The sequence below is a fragment of the Podarcis tiliguerta genome, assembly GCF_965153285.1.
Source record: "Podarcis tiliguerta genome assembly, chromosome: 11".
Taxonomy (NCBI): Eukaryota; Metazoa; Chordata; class Lepidosauria; order Squamata; family Lacertidae; genus Podarcis; species Podarcis tiliguerta.
In genome coordinates, this window is record NC_139544.1 from 48,988,408 (window position 1) to 49,008,325 (window position 19,918).

At 45.5% G+C, this 19,918-nt stretch overlaps 1 protein-coding gene across 15 annotated transcripts in view; it reads right to left on the reverse strand.

Moving 5' to 3' along the window:
• The window catches only part of NEDD4L (NEDD4 like E3 ubiquitin protein ligase), a 255,657-nt gene that overhangs the window by 175,259 nt on the left and 60,480 nt on the right, over nucleotides 1-19,918 (reverse strand). Inside the window, exon 1 of one of the 15 annotated variants that reach the window (XM_083402673.1) lies at nucleotides 9,908-10,139. The exons of 6 other annotated variants lie outside the window; for them this stretch is intronic. The gene's annotated coding sequence lies outside the window, so the exon portion shown is untranslated. Of the gene's footprint in view, nucleotides 1-5,663; nucleotides 6,456-9,653; nucleotides 10,140-19,918 lie in introns of those variants that run through there. 8 more of the 15 variants (XM_083402679.1, XM_083402668.1, XM_083402674.1 and 5 more) reach the window with 8 other exon arrangements.

Sequence of the window (19,918 nt, forward strand, 5' to 3'; positions counted from 1 at the left end):
ACACACACGCCAGGGGCTGCTGCAAAAGTAAAGAAGAGCTGGGCCCTGTTTAAACCAGTTTTGCCATTGCACATATAAACTGCACCTTTATTTCTGCCGGGCAGCTTTCCAACAAAGCGTGACCACAAGCCTTAGCAACGGTAACCTAAGCCTGCTGTTGGACAGTCAAATGGCAGCACCTGAAAAAAAATGGAAGGAATTGCTCTGCCCTTGCCATACCTGCCTGGTTATAGACAAAGAAGTGACAGAGGAAAAAGGTTTGCAGAATTTCAATCCTTTCGGTGGGGCTGACAATCAAGAAATCTCCACCACGGGTTTTCAAAACGAGGGCGTGGTTTCCTCAATTGTCCCTTACCTTTGCAAAACAAGGCTGTGCATGCCGCCTTCATTTCTATTCAACCCTGGTAGAGCGTGTCTTCATGGCGCACCGTGGGGCAGAAGACAACACAAGGAGGATGAAGCACAACAGGGCAGACATGTACCCTTCCAATCAGTCTGATTGGACCATTTGGAAGGCCACATGCCTGCTGCATCCTCCTAACACCCCGCCAGCCCCACGCTGCTTTGCAAGGCTGGGGTGTGGGATCAGACTCGCAAAACAGCGCAGGGCTTGGCAGGGTGCAGTGTGAGGAGAAAATATGCCTTCAGAAAACTGTGCCTGGGGCAACAGCCCGCCCACCCCCCTGCCCACGCTACACCTCTGCTTGAAGAGCTATTTCTCAGTGGTAGAACACCAGCTTTAAAACCATGGGTTCAAATCCAGGCATCTCCAGGTAGGGCTTGGAGAGATCCCTGTTTGAAATTCTGGAAAGCCACTCATAAGACAGTGTCAGTGATACTGAGCTAGATGAGCAACCATTAGACTCTGTAGAAGGGCAAGTTCCTATGTTTTAATGACTAGGGCTGGGCGATACAGTGGTGCCTCGGGTTACAGACGCTTCAGGTTACAGACACTTCAGGCTACAGACTCCGCTAACCCAGAAATAGTACCTCAGGTTAAGACAGGATCACACTTCAAAACGACCTTGACAGATTAGAGAACTGGGCAAAAACAAACAAGATGAATTTTAACAGGGAGAAATGTAAAGTATTGCACTTGGGCAAACAAAATGAGAGGCACAAATACAAGATGGGTGACACCTGGCTTGAGAGCAGTACATGTGAAAAGGATCTAGGAGTCTTGGTTGACCACAAACTTGACATGAGCCAACAGTGTGACGCGGCAGCTAAAAAAGCCAATGCAATTCTGGGCTGCATCAATAGGACTATAGCATCTGGATCAAGGGAAGTAATAGTGCCACTGTATTCTGCTCTGGTCAGACCTCACCTGGAGTACTGTGTCCAGTTCTGGGCACCACAGTTCAAGAAGGACACTGACAAACTGGAACGTGTCCAGAGGAGGGCAACCAAAATGGTCAAAGGCCTGGAAACGATGCCTTTTGAGGAACGGCTAAGGGAGCTGGGCATGTTTAGCCTGGAGAAGAGGAGGTTTAGGGGTGATATGATAGCCATGTTCAAATATATAAAAGGATGTCACATAGAGGAGGGAGAAAGGCTGTTTTCTGCTGCTCCAGAGAAGCGGACACGGAGCAATGGATCCAAACTACAAGAAAGAAGATTCCACCTAAACATTAGGAAGAACTTCCTGACAGTAAGAGCTGTTTGACGGTGGAATTTGCTGCCAAGGAGTGTGGTGGAGTCTCCTTCTTTGGAGGTCTTTAAGCAGAGGCTTGACAACCATGTGTCAGGAGTGCTCTGATGGTGTTTCCTGCTTGGCAGGGGGTTGGACTCGATGGCCCTTGTGGTCTCTTCCAACTCTATGATTCTATGATTCTAATTTTAATTCAGGATGAGAACAGAAATCGCACAGCAGCAGCAGTGGGAGGTCCCATTAGCTAAAGTGGTGCTTCAGGTTAAGAACAGTTTCAGGTTAAGAACGGTCCTCCAGAACAAATTAAGTTCTTAACCCAAGGTACCACTGTTTCTGGTTTTCAACATCGCAATATATCACCAGCTAAACATTGCAATATACCGATATATCGCAATGTCTGAAATAAGGATGGAGCCATTGGCTGGCTTCACAGTTTTTCTCACGTTGTGATTTTTTTCATCACACACACACACACACACACACACAGACTGATATATCACCAGGTCACAAATTATGAAACTGATATCACAATATGGACCTCAAACCAGATTTGGAGGATATATCAATATATCACCCAGCCCTATTAATGACCTTCAGGAAACTGGCACCCTTTTTATTCTCTGTCTGGTGATGTTGGCACTGCTATTCCTGGTTGTCTTTGTATATATTTTACGTTTTAACTACTGTGACGCTTTAGCTGCCTAACAGCACCTCAAGGGCAAAACAAACAGACAAAAACACACACTCAAAAGTTACATGTCAGGAAGGACAAGGCCACAAACCACTGGCCGTCCTGTTCTTGGAAAATGTACCTTTCCAAATTGCCTTTATAAATGTGCACAGTCCCTGCAGGGATTTTATCGAAACAATCAGAACTTCTCTGAGCCAGTCGAGATCCCTCTTGATTACGCCTATTGTATGCCAAGGGCAAAGTGAACTTTCGCACCACATAGTAACACCGGTTTGCTTTGTGGGCACCGACTGGGTTGAAATAAATAAATGAATCTGGCGCTTACAACTTCAGACCCAAAACACAATTAAACAAGATGGCGCTATAATGCCGCCTCAAGCAAAACAGCTCCATTGTTTCACCACAAGCCAGCGCAACTGTGGGACAAAAGAACTGTTAATATAGATGCACAATTAGCATTTCTGTGGAAGGAAAGCAAGACCTTCACACACCTGGTTGTACACTCCAGCAATGTTGACAGTCAATGTGGGGTGGGGGGAATGAGGGGACACACAGAGAGAAGAGACCTGGCTGGCCAAGTTTCTGTGTTTTGGACCATTTTCGAGAAAAAGAGGGGGCAAGGCTGTTTTCTCCCCTCACAGAGCTATTTTTCAGTTCAGGGGTAAGGAATCCACCCTTGTGGCAATCCACAAGGACAAGATGGGCTTGTACAACTTGCGAACCCGCACAGCTGAACCTGATCCCATTTTTGCCTGTCCACCAAGAACCTGCCTAGTCACAGAATATGCCCCATCAAGCAGCAGTCAACATGGTGGCAGCCCCTTCCCCACCTTCCCTAGGGCTGCTTAAGACTTGGGTGCAGCGTTAGAAACTCAGATAGATAAGCTAGGCGCCAAATGGCTCCCTAAACCACGGTTACAGTCGCCAAAACAGAATGGCAAGTTGCCATATTGGGGGGGGGGGCAGGTGTCTCAAAAGTCCTATTTTTCAATACAACTTTTTGGTTCCTGAAATTCATTCCGATTGTGCAAATAAAATATCACAGGTAAATTCTTGAAGGTGTGTTGATAATGTGAGAAAACAGTCAAGACTGAAGGATCTCCAGGCATACACCTCCAGATGGTGGAGATATCAGGCACCATCATGGCGCCCGCACATCTTCACTTGGTCACAAGTGACTGATAGCCAGGTGCAAAATACATCTGGTGAATTTCAAACACTGCTTGAGTGCCCTGAGGGATTGCAGTGGCTCTCAGAGACTTTGGGAGCCATCATCCCCTGAAAGGACTGTCGCTCTGTACTGCATACCATTCAATTTTATTTCTTTTAGTACTTTCCAATTGTAAAGTATGGGTGCCTCAGCAGAAAGGCAGCATACAAATGCATTAATAAATATATCGTGGTCAGCCAGATGTGATGAAAACAAGTTTCCCTGGGCTGTCAGACATCAGGTTTTTGTTTTTAAATAGAGCTTTGAATCAACATGAGCCAAGTGTGAAGTTGGGGGCAGTGCTGGGAGAGAACCCACACTTAAAATTCAGCACATCTAAACACATTTCTCAGCTTAAGATTCGTTTTCCATTAACAGAAATGACTTCATGGCCTTCTTATGTAAAAACCCCTGCTCCTAGTTCCCCCCATTCCCGCCAAAAAAATAAAAGCCAGCTTTCTTCATTTCAGCAGCCTGAGGGGAGGACGGGACATTTTGTTATTGCTAATATTAACACAGTTGGGAGTCAGAAAACCTCGTGAACCTGCTGCTAGTCACCCAGAGACGTGTACTAGACACTTTCTGTCCTTACAGGGTGGCAGTAGGATCCGGCAGCCCCGTTTAGTAATTAAAGCTACGCCCGAAACAAGTCAGTGTCAAACAGGCCTCAGGAAGGCAGAAAGTTTGGAAGCCTGCCTTAGGTCACATCTAGGTCACACTCTGATACCACTTTTACCGTTGAGGAGAATCCTGGAAACTGTAGTTTAAGGATCCTGGATATTCTAGCTTGGTGAGGTCAGAACCCTTAACAGACTACGATTTTTTGGATAAAGCTATGTCTAGTTAGAGTGCTTTATGGTGTAGATGCAACTTAAGTCTCTCATTTCAACCTGTGAACTCAGAAAAAAGATTGCGTTGCATAAGAACGCCTAAAATTTCGCGCTTATTGCTTTGTACAACCAGTGCTCAACATACATCTCCAAAAGGGCATTAAATGACATTCATTTCTGAGAGGACAAAGCTGACACGAAGCCTGCAGTTAGATCTCCTGTACATGAAAAGTGCCTGCATAAGAGAGAGAACTGGCTGTTGCTGCGTAAAGAGTAAAAGCAATTAAAAACAACAACAGAGAGATAGTCTCCAAAGCAATCTCTATCTCCTATTCACAAATACCTCAGGAGCACCACCTGGGCAGCTGGAAAGAGCTCTCTTCCCAAATACTCCCAGTCTATAATGCATAGAAGCCGCAGACCTTCTACAGTGTGGTGCTCTTGCCTCTTGAGTAGCAAGTCACAAGTGTTTTCGTGTGCATCACATGCAGCGTGACGACAGCCTTACATTTTTATGTATATAGGAAGATATGGGAAGTCCCAAAGTTCCCTGATAAGAGTGTGCACTTTGCACACAGAAGGTCCCAGGTTCAAGCCCTTCTATCTCCAGTACAAGGGTCACATCTAGCAGCAAAGGGAAAGACCTCTTGTGGGCGGCAGAGCAGGGTGCACCAGAAGAAACAATGGCCTTTAAAATTATAAGGCAGTTTCCTATGTTCATACCTTCATTCATTAAACATGCAATTATTTTACATATATCTTCTTGTTCTGCAAGAAGAAATCATTGCACCGACAGAATTTTTAATAATAGTATTATGCAACCAACAACAACAATAGTATTATGCAACGCAACGAAGAATTAGTACCAGAGTTTGCTTATCTCCTCCCTACCAACTTTTGTGCTATGTCTTTTTAGATCATTAATCTGTAAATTGCTCTGGGAGATGTTAGGGCTGAAGAGCAGCTGGGTATAAATTATTTAAAGAAATAAAATACTAATATGGAGGGGTGGGGAAAGAGATAAAATAGAAAGCTAAATCACCTTCCATGCAAAACAAGAGCACAGCATTCTTTCAAATAAAAAGATGGATATTTAGATCAGCTTTATGCTATATACAAATGAAATAAAGCTCAAGTCGTCTCTAGTAGAGAACACATTTACTGTGTGATTCCCAACAAAAAATGCCTTCAGTTACCAGAATGTAACATGGGCTATCCCCATGAGACCAAAATACCATATCCTGTCAGAAAGTCAAAAGAACATGACATAAAATAGTCTACCCTTTTATAGCATCAGAGATCTGCAGTGGATCCAGATTCTTGTGCCTTCGGTCCTCCTTCTCAGTAAACATACACCTTGCTTTTTTCCAGTGGTTTAATGGTTAAAAATTTGCGTACTTTGATTTCTTAAGATGGTTTCTTCAGACAGCGAATCAATAAAATGGGTCTGATCATTTGGTGAGGGCAGCTCAGTTATTTCAAACCATTACTATAAATTACTCTTTCCAAGAAAGCGTTTATGACAGGGCACCAGGAATGTTTATCTCTGAAATTGCCCCATGGATCTGCTTTTTCCCAGCAATTAACAGCTGCTAATCTGTAAATGACTCCTGTGCAGTCAAGGATGAAGCAAAGCTGGAACAAGGCAAGGTGTAGCTCAGAAGGAGGAGGCCTTCTGGCCACTTGATTACCAAGTCTGGCAATTCCAGGAGTTTCTACAGGGGATAAGGAATGTCGCCTAACCTACTCTGGCCTCCCAGTGCTTGGTTCCTCCTCCAGTCCCCTCTTTTTGCCAGAACTGGGTGGTGGTGAACAAGCCAGATCCTTAGGTTCATGACTTAGGTTGCCAGTTCAACACCAGCGTTGGCCGCAAACCCAACTAATAAAAGATGCTTGTTTTGTTGCATCTTACCTTGACTGCTTGCTCCTCACCCTGCTTGCCTTGGATAGTAACACAATCAAAGATACTTCAGCAATGGGGAACATGGTCTTTGCTATTTTCCACTGACTGAACACCGTCATATACATGCGGCACCAAAAATTGAAGCTTCGACTTCCCTCACCTCCAACTACTGAGTGCACTTATTGTGGAGACATTCCCCCACTTGCCAAATGCTGTTCTCATCAGGCCTGCCTGCCCTGCCCCAACGTAAAAGCACGGGTGGGGAGTGTGTTTTTTAGCAGAGAGACAAGCAGCACATCCTTTTCCTACAACACGGAAATGTAGAATTTGGTTTCAGAAGAGGCCAGAGGGTTCCTCTAAGTTTTGCTGCGACCAGGCAGAAGAGTAGCAAGGGTCAAAGGGAGCTTGTCTGCCCAGGTCTAAGACTTGGGTTTCTGCAAATAAGGATGTTGGGAAAGGGCCATAGCTCAGTGGTAGAACATATTTTTGCATGCAGAAGGTCCCACAAAAGCACCGATTCATAGAATTGTAGAGATGGAATGGACCATGTATGCAATTCAGGGATCTTTTGTCCAATGTGAGGTCTTTCCTTACCTGATCATTTTAGCTTTTTATGTGATATTTCGCACATATTTCAAAAGCCACTTCTGGAAATCTAATGGAATCTAGCCGCGCTTTAGCACTCATTTCTGCACTAACCTCTTCCCACTAAATAACCCATGTGCAACCCAATCAACTTGGAAAATCGCAAGTGCTTTGTATTGCCATTTCCCCACGGTTTTCATGATCCCACTCTGCCACTCACCGGTTGAAATCTGGGGCAGTATCCTGGCATACAGTTCTTCCCCACCATTTAAAAATTCGACGCAACATGGCAGCGTGTCAACCCAAAAGCCAGTTTCCAGTAACGCAACAGGTAAGACGGTGTAAAAGAAATGTTAGAAAACCAGGAAAAGAAGAGCTGGCATTATAAACCGGGAAAACTTAACGCAATAAACCCCATGTGTGAACACAGCCTTGAGCTAGATGGGCCAAACATCTGATTCAATTTAAGTAAGGCAGATTCTTGTGTTCCTAGATAAGGCACACTCCCATTGTTACAACAATGCTATTCTATGTGCTGGCATTAGTGAGTCACAAGGCCAGGATCCAGAACAGAAGAGGCAGTTGATAGGACTCAAGCTAGCAGCAAAAATAGCATTACCAACTAGCTGCACAGGCCACGATTTCTGAGTCATCATCATAGAAACGCTTAAGCTCTCATGAACCCTGATCAAAGAAAACTTTGCTCTCTTGCAGCCCACAACTACTCTCACTAACTCTGAAGTGAACTTTCTGCCTTAAAAATAATAATAATACTGAAATCTCTTCCATGCTGATGAGCACCGCCAGGATTCACCACCCTAACATTCTCAACCACTACTGATGTGGCCAGCCTCTGCCATAAATAATATTCCTCATTTTCTGTGCCTGCCATCAGTTTTCATTCTCCCACCGCTTCCACTTAGGACGCCCACTCCACACAGCGCTGTGAAGTCCTGTAACGCAGCACATATCGCGCTGGTTAAAAAGAAAAAAGTAAGGAAAGCTGTGCAAGTCAAAACACAGCCACCCCCTGTTCTGTTCCAAATCTAATACAGTTATACCTCGGGTTACAGATGCTTCGGGTTGCACGATTTTGGGTTGTGCACTGCGCCGAACCCGTAAGTACCAGAATGGGTTACTTCTGGGTTTCGGCACTTGCGCATAAGTGCTAAATCGCACTTTGCGCATGTATGCAGAAGCACCGAATCCTGACCTGTGTGTGTGCAGACGCGGCACTGCAGGTTGCAGACGCTGGAGGTTGCAGACGTGCTTCCTGCACGGATCACGTTCACAACCCGAGCGTCCACTGTAGTCGTAAGGGAACACTGTCTGACCAGAAAGAGAAAAATCAGATACAAAACAGAGTCCTTTGCAAACATAACTATACTAAATCTTCTATTTTAGCAGGCATTTCAAAGACGTTTTCTTTGTGCTTTTTGCAATCTTTACACTTAGAAACGCCCATGATTAAGCCGGTGGTTTTCAACCAGGGTGCCTTAAATAGTGGTCAGGGGTGCCGCAAGCAACACTGGCCTCTGTCCCTCTTTCCTTCCCTCCCTCCTCTGATGCCCTCTCGCATCTCTGCCTCCCAAGGGTTTGCATGGCTGTTTGTTGCAACAGCAGCCCTGTCTACAAACCTCCCAGGTGCCTAAAGGGCTGGCTAACGGGTTCTGGTTGCCAGAAACTGAGTCAGCCTCAAAAGGGGGTGAGGGGCTGCCAGCTCTGCAGGCAAGGGGTGACATAACTAGGTTCCTGAGCCCCACAGGGGAGCCGCAGAGAGAATGCAGTTGGTCAAGGGAGCCATGGATTCCAAAAAGGTTGAAAACCTCTGGATTAAGCAGTATTAAAGAGCAGCTACAATCAATAACCTGCAATGGCGCAGCTAGGGCCCTGCAGCCCAGAGCCACCCCACATTCCAATGGCTATTGAGGGAAAGCAGGCAGCAGCAAACATGCATCTGCATCTAGGCTGGCATGGCCACACCAGAGCCTGCTGCATCCTTTCTTACTTATTCATTTTTTTAAATTAATCAGTAAGCAGCTATTTAAGCACATGCATTCCTATTTTGGACTTCAGAATTTAATTGACACACCGCCGCAATAGTGCCCTAATGCATAAGAAACAGCAGCACTTGCACCCAGTCGACCAGTATTAGTATTCTGTTGTCTAAATTTATGCTTGTGGGAAATTAAACGAAACTCTGTATGGCCAGTGTGCACTTTGCAATTTTAGATATCTACTAAAGGTGGACACCCAAAAAGGTGACAAGCAACAAGCGTAGAGGTCTGCAAACATATATGTCAAGCAAATGTGCTTCTCAGGGGAAGGGCTGTAATCCAGCGGCAGAAAATCCCAAACTGAAACTCCAGCAGCTCCAGGTAAGGCTAGGAATGCCCCCTGCCTGAAACCCCAGAGACAGCTGCCAGTCATTTTAGACAACAATGAGCTTGATGGATTAAAGTTCTGGCTTGATACAAGATAGCTAAGTATGTCAGGAAGTTCTGAGTTTTTGAAAGGGCCTGTATACGGTGTGAAATGGCCCTTTAATCTAAAGGAGTTTGCACAGCAAGACTCTGCAAGGTTTCTATTCTTACACTTGGCAAAGGCAGCCTAACATTTTTAAAGAGAAAGAAAGGAAGGAAGAAATCCACCCTGGTTATATAAGCACTCGAAGCAAATGTCCTAGTTTTTACAACATATATAAAACCATCCTCAGAACGACAAGGCGATCTCGCTGGAGCAATTCAGAACTGGGAACATTTCCTCTCAGTGAACACACTTACCTATGAACCATGACTTCTTCACCTGCAAAGTTTTGAGCGGCTCCCCCACCCCGCAGCAAACACACCTGCCAGTTGGCAAACAAGTAGGTTTCGTGTCGGAAAAGCCGGGCAGGATTATGCCAGCGAAAGTGTATTAATGGTTTTGAAACTATAACCTGAAGCGCTCGTCTCTATATTGGCATGGGACTGAAGCTTCTCCCCCTATCCCACCCAAAAAAAAATGGACAGAGCTTCTCTTCGCCCTCTTTGCTTACCCTTCCCAAGCGTTGAGCCGCATCCAGCACCAGCCAGCGAGGCACGGAGAACTGAAGAGTGCCCTCGGAGTTCCGAGAGCCGCCACTCCCAAATCAACTTGAGAGCTGGGAGTTGAGCAACAGAAACCACTCCTACCCCCGAGATGGGTGTGCCACCTCTTCAGCAGCACTTGAAAATCCTGGAACCTGCCCTGGCACAGAACGAGGCCAGGTGCTTGAACAGAGAGCTACTGTGCTGCGGAATGAGAGCGTGCCCGATATTGAAGAGAGTACAAAAGTAGGCAATGCAATACCTGCTCTTGAAAAGTCACATGTGTGTGGGGTTTTTCCAGCACCCTCCACTCCCAAAAAAATCTCCTGTGCCTTTAATAGGGTGGCGCGGTGGGTTAAACCACAGAGCCTAGGGCTCGCCGATCAGAAGGTCGGTGGTTCGAATCCCCGCAACGGGGTGAGCTCCCATTGCTCGGTCCCTGCTCCTGCCAAGCTAGCAGTTCAAAAGCACGTCAAAGTGCAAGTAGATAAATAGGTACCACTCCGGTGGGAAGGTAAACAGCGTTTCCATGCGCTGCTTTGGTTCGCCAGAAGCAGCTTAGTCATGCTGGGCACGTGACCCGGAAACTGTACGCCGGGAGGCCTCATTAGGGAAAGTGCGCCTCGGTTTAAGAATGGTTTCCGTTTAAGAACGGACTTCTGGAACAGATTAAGTTCATAAACCGAGGTACCACTGTACTTTGCTTGGAGAATTTGCTCACCATTTCATTTGGTTCAATGAAGATACAGCCCTACTGTGTGTTCTGGATTCTGCCCCCGACCCATGGACCAGCACTACTGACTATGTCTTTTGTATACAGTGGTACCTCGGGTTACAAACCCTTGGGTTACAAACACTACGGGTTACAGACTCCGCTATCCCGGAAGTAGTACCTCGGGTTAAGAACTTTGCCCCAGGATGAGAACAGAAATCGCGTGCTGGCGGCACGGCAGCAGCAGGAGGCCCCATTAGCTACAGTGGTGCTTCAGGTTAAGAACGGTTTCTGGTTAAGAACGGACCTCCTGAACGAATTAAGTTCATAACCAGAAGTACCACTGTATTTCGGGAAACATTAATGTTGCTCTTTTGTACTGTCATGCCTTCGTCAGACTTGCGGGATGGATTCCAGACGCCCAGCATTAATATCCAACCAGCCCTGAGCATTCTTATGCAAAGGCACAGATGTATTTGCCCGCGCTCTGGCCAATTATTAATCAGATATTCATGCAAACAGCTTTAACAAACCAAGGCGGGAACTGCTGCTTGTGGGCTCCAGGCCCATAATTCTGTTTCCGCAGCTCGGCTTTGCTCTGAATAGAAATAATCCATGCCAGTTTGGCGTTTTCTATGGGACTACAAGATGCAATTTTGGTTAAAACTCCTAAAGGTGACAGAGACACATCTGCAAACAGTTGCTTGCACGGAAGGGTGGATTGCAGTTTGCCCATGAATGGAGGCAAATTCAATACAGTGGTACCTCGGAACTCGAACGGCTTCGTTCTCGAATGTTTCAGCTCTCGAACACTGAAAACTCAGAAGTAAATGCTCTGGTTTTCAAAGGTTCCTCAGAACACAAGGCTTCTGCTGTGCAAAAATCTAGCTGTCGGCCAATTGGTAGCCATGCCTCAGAACTCAAACGTTTTGAAAGTCAAACGGTCTTCTGGAACGGGTTACATTCGAATTCCGAGGTACCACTGTACTTGCATGTAGAGAAAGAGGCAGAGAAAGCCAATCCCTGCTCTTTCAAGCTATCAGAGTTTTTAGTTGGACCTTCCTTGCCTAATACAGTCAAACCTTGGTTGTCGAACGTAATCCGTTCAGCAGGACTGTTGGACAACTGAGGCATGGCTTCCATGCACTCAAGCAGAAGCCGCTTCGGATGTTCGAGTTCTGAGGAATGTCTGAAAACCGGAGCATTTACTTCTGGGTTTTCAGCGTTCAGGAGCTGAAACAGAGCCATTCAAAGACTATAAACAGAGTTGCTGCTAAGGGAAAGCCCAGGAGCCTTGTACCACAGAACTGTTATGTTGGCCCCCCAGATCTCACCTCCTTTCCCCCACTTTCTTTTAAACATTTTTCAAAGTAATTATCTGCTTACAGAGTTGCTGGGCAAATTGCAAAGAGCATGCCGGTGAGATCCCAGCCAACCCCCAACTTAAATCGCTCAGGCACATAAAATCAGCATGCGCACAGCACATGCACATTTTATGTAAATCCACGCTGTGGGTCTGTGCCTTGGTCTTTAAAGTGCTTAGTAATGCCCTCACGTTATAAGGCAACTGCCACTCTAAGTCTGCAGGGAGGCTGCACAAGGAACATGGAACTGCAGGCATGGAGAGGTAATCTGCCTCTGTTCTGGTCTTCAAGCCAGCCTTTCCTAAAACGGTTGAGGAAGCAGACAAAACCAGAACCACAGCAAGAACTAAAACCTCGTCTCCATATGGTTCAGTATCCTCAGCCTGCAGATAAAAAGGTAAAGGGACCCCTGACTGTTATGTCCAGTCATGGACGACTCTGGGGTTGTGGCACTCATCTCGCTTTACTGGCCGAGGGAGCCGGCGTACAGCTTCCGGGTCACGTGGCCAGCATGACTAAGCCGCTTCTGGCGAACCAGAGCAGCGCACGGAAACGCCGTTTACCTTCCTGCCAGAGCGGTACCTATTTATCTACTTGCACTTTGACATGCTTTTGAACAGCTAGGTTGGCAGGAGCAGGGACCGAGCAATGGGAGCTCACCCCATCAAGGAGATTCGAACTGCCGACCTTCCGATCGGCCAGCCCTAGGCTCTGTGGTTTAGACCACAGCGCCACCCGCGTCCCTCAGCCTGCAGTTAACTGTAGCCAAAAGCTGCTTTTTGGAAATAAGTCCAGAAGGACCCCATAATCTATACTTCCCACCCATTGCAGCTCCAATCCAGCCTTGCTAATCCTTCTATCCTTTTTAACAGGAGGTAAAGGTCAATCTGAAGAAATGAAATACCCAAGGCTTAGGTGCAAGCTGGAGAGCAGGACAAAACAGACAAATGTCATGTAACACAGCTCAGTCGTGATAGTGTGAGACTCATAATCTGTCAGGAAGAACTTCCTGACAGTAAGAGCTGTTCGACAGTGGAATTTGCTGCCAAGGAGTGTGGTGGAGTCTCCTTCTTTGGAGGTCTTTAAGCAGAGGCTTGACAACCATATGTCAGGAGTGCTCTGATGGTGTTTCCTGCTTGGCAGGGGGTTGGACTCGATGGCCCTTGTGGTCTCTTCCAACTCTATGATTCTAATCCCAGGGTTGTGGATTCAAGTCCTACATTGGGCGAAAGATTCCAGCTTTGCAGGGGGCTGGACTAGGTTCACCCCCGTGGTCCCTTCCAACTTCACATTTCTATGATTCTAACATATTGCATACCCTCCAAGTGTCCCATTTTAAGCGAGACTTCCCACTCTGGCTTCTGATCCCACAGCGCGGGACCAAAAGATGGGTGGCTGTTTTTTTGTTCCGTACTGTGGTGTGAGTCAGTTGGCTCACACCAGAATACAGGACTAAAAAAAAAACACAAAGAGGGAATTCCCCTGTTGCAGGTGAGTGACGGGGATGGCAGGATTGGGGTGTGTGCCCTGATTTGCCCTCTTGAAATTTGGAAGGGTGTGATAGAGTAATTATAATAATAATTGTATTATTATTATTACTACTATTATTCGAAACAAAATAAAAAATTCCTTCCAGTAGCACCTTAGACACCAACTAAGTTTGTTATTGGTATGAACTTTTGTGTTATTATTACTACTACTACTACTACTGAAGGAGGTGAGGACAGGTGACCCCACCTAGGCCCGAAGTCACCCCCCCTCAACCAGGCCTCAAAACTGTCCAAAATTCCTTCTGTCTTCTAAAAAATCCAAAACAGCTTTTATCTGCTCTTCTCTGCTTTTCTCACAAGATGCATAGGAAAAATGTTATTCTTTTATCAGTCCAAGAAGGCTTCAAAAGGCTAATGAATAGGCTCTGTCATTGCCAAGAATACTCAAGCCTGAGAACTGACTTTTATCTCATTCAGTTGCAACATCTTGGACATGCAGAACCGCGAGACTCCTCGACCCCCTTGGCTTCTCACCCCCCCCTTCCCAAAGACAGGAGCTTTCCGTACATGCTCAAGGAAACTCAACATGAGGGAGGAGAAAGGGGAGGGAACTGGAAGGGGAATATATACTCTGTGCAAATGACTGTGAACCCGCGCTTGTTTGTGAGTTATCACACTTGCTCCTTCTACCAGTTCATGGATGGTAGAAATAAAGCTTTTTCTCTGAACTATTCCTTGACTCCCACTCCCTTTCCCGGGCACAATATTTTTTCCCACCTGAGGGCAAAGCCTCATAAGGCTACACTACTATTATTGTTTTTTCCGCTTGGAATGATTTGGCATGGTTGCAAGACGGCAGAGGAAAAGCCAGATTGCAGCTTGCTCAGAGGCTTGGTGAGGGCAGCAAGCCAGGCAGAGCGGTACTGTTGCAGCTTTTCACTGGCCCGTGTACTGCCAGCTTAGCACAGTGAAACCACCCCTCATAATCCTGACGGGGTGAAATGAATGAAAAAAACACACAAAACAAAACCAGACGCTGATCAGCAGTTGCCAGCTGAAACAGTTGTCAAAGCACACACACAGACAAGCAACCGTTCCTGACCAAGAGAAGTGAGAACTTGGGATTTTATCAGAATTGCCCGCAGAAGCTTAACTTCTTCCAGATGTTGCTAATTACTCCCCACGGAGACTATGGGCAACTCCCGTTTTATTCTGCTAGAATCACATATTTGTCTTTTGGGATCTGTGGACATGGGGGGAGAGGGGAATGTTCCTCAAACGCAGAAATAGTTATGGCTTTTCTAGTAAAAGGAACGAACTCTCCTTTGAGGTCCATCTAAGTGCCATGCAGAAGCCCAGTCCAATGGGCAGATCATTCCCTTAAAAACAGTATCGCTCACAATTTCGGCACAGCTCAGTTAAATACGATCCCTTCATTTCTTCCGTAGAAACAATTGAAGTCTTTGGTGCATACTAATAAGCTCTTAATCTTTATTTATTTATTTTATTTTAATCCTCTCAGCTACGCTATGTAAACAGACACAAGAGCAATAAGAAAAAAACACTTTCCTCACTCATAACCAATTGAGCAGGAGAACAACTTCCATTGCTGGCTTTTGAGACACGTGCCCTGGCAAAAGTTTCATTAACTCTCTATTAAGCTGTTAAAGCAGTCAACTTCTGTGAAAAGTCAACAGCCAACTAATTAATTAGAAAAACGTATTATGCTGAAGTACATCATGCAATGCAGCTCAAAATGGGATCCAGACCTAAAATTGGGTTCCATTTCAGATCAAGTCCATTCTGGCCTTTGCTAATCTGGCGGCCTCCAGAGGTGATCAGGACTTCAAATCCCATCAGCACCAGCCAGCAATGATGGGAGTTGTAGTCCAAAAACATCTGGCAAGGGGTACCAGACTGAAGCATTCTTGCTTATTCTTATATGCAATAGTCTTCAGCCATTAACAGGGGCTTTAGCCATTAGCAGAGGTCTTCATCCGGAAAAACAGAGGAACTGGAGTTTAAATCCATTTCTGCCCCAGATCTCAGTGTATAGGATGCATGTCTGCTCAGAAAGCACTCTTCCTGATCATGTTGCATACTCCAAGCAGTCAACCCCAACACTGGAAACATGATTTGCCCCAAGCCCATGTTGATAACACTTTGAGGCACGCTTGAAGAGATCCACAAGAAATTCTCTTTTGAGGACGTTAAGTGTCTAGTCCTCATGAGATGTGGTGGGGTGTGGGGCACAATGCAAGAAATATTTAAGTTGTTGAAATAAATAGTATGCTTTTAAATTTAGGATTACAGGCACACAAGATCTGGGGCCACACTGAAATTAAAAGGAGTTAATTAAAAAGAAAAATGAAATGTAGGAGAAAAAAAAGAAGAGAGAGAAATCTACAACACTTTTGCTGTCAGCCTTTGGCACCAGATTGGGACACGGGTGGCGCTGTGGTCTAAACCACTGAGCCTCTTGGGTTTGCCGATCAGAAGGTCGGTGGTTCAAATCCCCGCAACGGAGTGAGCTCCCGTCGCTCTGTCCCAGCTCCTGCCAACCTAGCAGTTCGAAAGCACACCAGTGCAAGTAGATAAATAAGTACTGCCGCGGCAGGAAGGGAAACGGCATTTTCGTGTGCTCTGACACACCTCACGATCCTCCATGCGCCAGAAGCGGTTTCGTCATGCTGGCCACATGACACGGAAAAGCTGTCTGTGAACGAACGCCGGCTCCCTCGGCCTGAAAGCGAGATGAGCACTGCAGCCTCATAGTTGCCTTTGACTGGACTTAACCGTCCAGGGGTCCTTTACCTTTTCACCTTTTACCAGACCTGCACAAACAGAAAACCCAACAGCGCCCAACAGCATATAACGCTTGTGCTCAGAAATCTGCACTGATTGCTGATCTGTTACCGTGCCAAGTTCAAGTTATTAGTAAATAAAGCCCGTAATAATTGGAACCAGTTTACTTATGAGATGCCCTTACCACAAATGTGTCCACTCAACTGCTTTAATCAGTGGAACTGACATTTTTACAGGTGTCAAATAATACCTGCAACACATTGGTGAAAACTCGATCGTTTAGTGTAATGGCAGCAGCACATTGGAACTCCCTGCCTATTGATATCAGACCTGCGCCTTCACTGTATTTTTTTGTGGTGCCCGCTGAACACATTCTTATTTAGACAAGCCTACCCACATGTTTAGAAAACCTGTATAAGTTTTAATTTGCTTTAGCCTATTCTATTGTGATTTTAACTTTTCATATATTTTAAATTATGATCGTGTGTGTGTGTATATATATATATATAGAGAGAGAGAGAGTGATCATTTTATGGTTCAATCTTTTTTGTAAACTGATACAGTGGTACCTCGGGTTAAGTACTTAATTCATTCCGGAGGTCTGTTCTTAACCTGAAACTGTTCTTAACCTGAAGCACCACTTAGCTAATGGGGTCTCCTGCTGCTGCCACTGTGCCGCCAGAGCACAATTTGTGTTCTCATCCTGAAGCAAAGTTCTTAACATGAAGCACTATTTCTGGGTTAGTGGAGTCTATGTAATCTGAAGCGTATGTAACCCGAGGTACCACTGTATATAAATTCTGTTAAAGAAACAAACAAACAAATCAAACCAAAATCTGTCCTCCAGCCAAGAACTGTGACCTGCAAAAGTGTCTGACAAAGCCCTTTTTTAAAAAAAAATCCAGGGCAAAAAAGTAAATTCCAGGGCAAAAAAGTAAAAAACAACAACAGGTGATTTCTTGCAACCCTGGTGAGCAGAGTAGTACACAATTCTGGTTGGTGGGTCACAAAAAACTTACAACGCTGCAGAATTTTCTGACTGGGAAATAAACACATACACAACTTTCCGGCGAAGAAATGTCACAGCATTGTAAGTCTGTGCATCGGTCTAATACATTCTGAATGGTACTGCTAAGCACTCCAATGGTTTATAAGTGGCTGGTATGCGGAAGATAAGGTGAGCAAAGCTGTAAATTTCCACTGCGAAGGGATGCAGGTGAAAAGCCAGCCGCCTTCATGCAGTTTGCCTACAGTAGGCATGTCCAAAGTCCGTTTCGGGGGCCTAATCCAGCCCCTGTGTCAGTTTATTTCCTAGGGTAAAATCGCTCAACAACTTCAATCCTAAAGAAAGGCCAACAACTTTGGTGTTCACTTCATCAAATCTGGCCCTCTTTGAAAAAATCTTGGACACCCCCAGTCTACGGAAACATTAACACGAACCACCATTGTGGAATAGTTAATCAGGAAAGGGGAATTCTGAGCAAAGGGCGCAGGAACCCAGAGTTGTCACTAATCTCCATGTCTTCCACACTGAGGGACACAGCCCTCTCCCCAGCCATGGGTGGGAAGACAGCACAACTTACTGATTTTTTATTATTTTATGAACTTTATATACTGGCTTGATTGTAGAAAACCTACAAAACAAAGGATAAAACTTAAAGCAATTAAAACACTCAGCCACAGCAACACACTAAGAACCTAAAAGCTTCCTTAATAGCTTGGTAGGCTTGTCTAAACCAAGATGTTTTGTTTTTAAATCTATGTTGTCCTCTCCAACCCACCAGGCCAAATTCATATAGTTGTAACCTTGGAAGCCGAACGGAATCTGTTCCGGAGGTCCGTTCCGACTTCCAAAACGTCTGCTAACCAAGGCACTGCTTCCGATTGGCTGCAGGAGCTTCCAAAGAACGTTCGCAAACCGGAACACAAAACGTTCGAGTTGCAAGGTGTTCAGCTTCCAAGGTACGACTGCATATGTTGGTAGAGCATGAGACCCTGAATCTCAGGGTTCGAGACCCACCTTGCACAAAAGATTGCAGGGGGCTAGACTGGGTGACCCTCGTGGTCCCTTCCAACTCTATGATTTTACACCTACACACACCCACACCCACACCCTAGCCTTTCCGAAAGCCCCAGGCAGCAAAGAATGAGAAAAATAACACAACAGAAACACATTTCATGCATTAGAAACATCAAAAAGCATTTGAAACAGCCACATACCCACAACGACTAATAGTTTCAAGATTTTCGGGAGCAGCATCAAATGCCTGAGTGAACAGGAATGTTTTGGTTTTTAAAAAAATTCCTCCTGAATGCCAATAAGGGGGGTGGGGAGAGAGACACACCTCACCAAGGAGGGCATTCCACAATCAGGGAGACATTATTAAGGTCAGTGTCAAGAAAGCACCACCCTCTGACGGCATCACCAATTCTAGGGACCCCAAGTACCTCTCTTAGGTACTTGGATTCCAAGCCGTTTAGGGCTTGCAAGGAATTACTAGCCCCTTAAACTGGGCCTAAAAGCTGACCCGTAACCAATGCAGCACTTTCCCGTTCCAGCCCGACTCAGCACCCTCACAATTTATTTTATTTAAATGAAGCTGCCTTTGGTCTATTTGACCTACTCGGACGGGCAGCAGCTCTGCCAGTGTGGTCTCTAGCACAGCTTACTCCCCCCCCCATCACCTGCTCCTTCTACCTTGGGATGCAGAAGACCTCGGTTTCGAAGCATACACTTTTGATGCTGAGATATGGTTCTCATTACTGCCTCCCCTCTGGAATGCTTACTGGCAGGTGTTACTGGCACTCCAACCTGGGGAGGGGGACCAGAGCTTAGAAGCTTGTCCCCACTCATTTTATGACTTAAGAACAACCTAGTCCAGCATCCTGTTCTCACAGTGGCTAACCAGAAAGCCATGGAAAACCCGCAAGGTGGACATGCGCACAACAGCACTCCGCTGTGATTCTCTCTCTCTCTCCCCCCCCCCCCCCGGTATTTTTATTGATAAAGTTAAGGTAAAGGACTCCTGGTTAAGTCCCATCAAAGGCGACTATGGGGTTGTGGAGCTCATCTCGCTTTCAGGCCGAGGGAGCTGGCGTTTGTCCACAGACAGCTTTTCTGGGTCATGTGGCCAGCATGACTTAACAGAACACCGTGATGGAAACCAGAGCACACGGAAACACCATTTACCTTTCTGCCACTTGTCCAAAGGCATATAAAGGTACGTATATAAAAATTCATACCCATCACAAAGTATCTTTTTTAATACAGTGAAATACTTAATAATAATAAAAAGAACAGAGGCAGAAATAATATTTAGAAAGGAGGGGGGGAGGAAGGAAGGAAGGAAGGAAGGAAGGAAAGGTGAAGGATGGGAAAAGAGAGAAAGGAATAAAGAAAGGTAGAAGGACTTCCAGTTCTCAGTCTTGCTGCTAAACATAGTATTCACACATTAACGTCCAACCATTCTGTCTATAAACCAGTATTCTTTCAGTCTTCAAATCCAAATATTGCAAGTTCATTTTCTCTTTCACGCAAAAAGTCCATAAAAAAATCAGTAATGTTTTTTCTCTAATTAAACAAGTTAACTTTGCCATCTCATCTTAGTC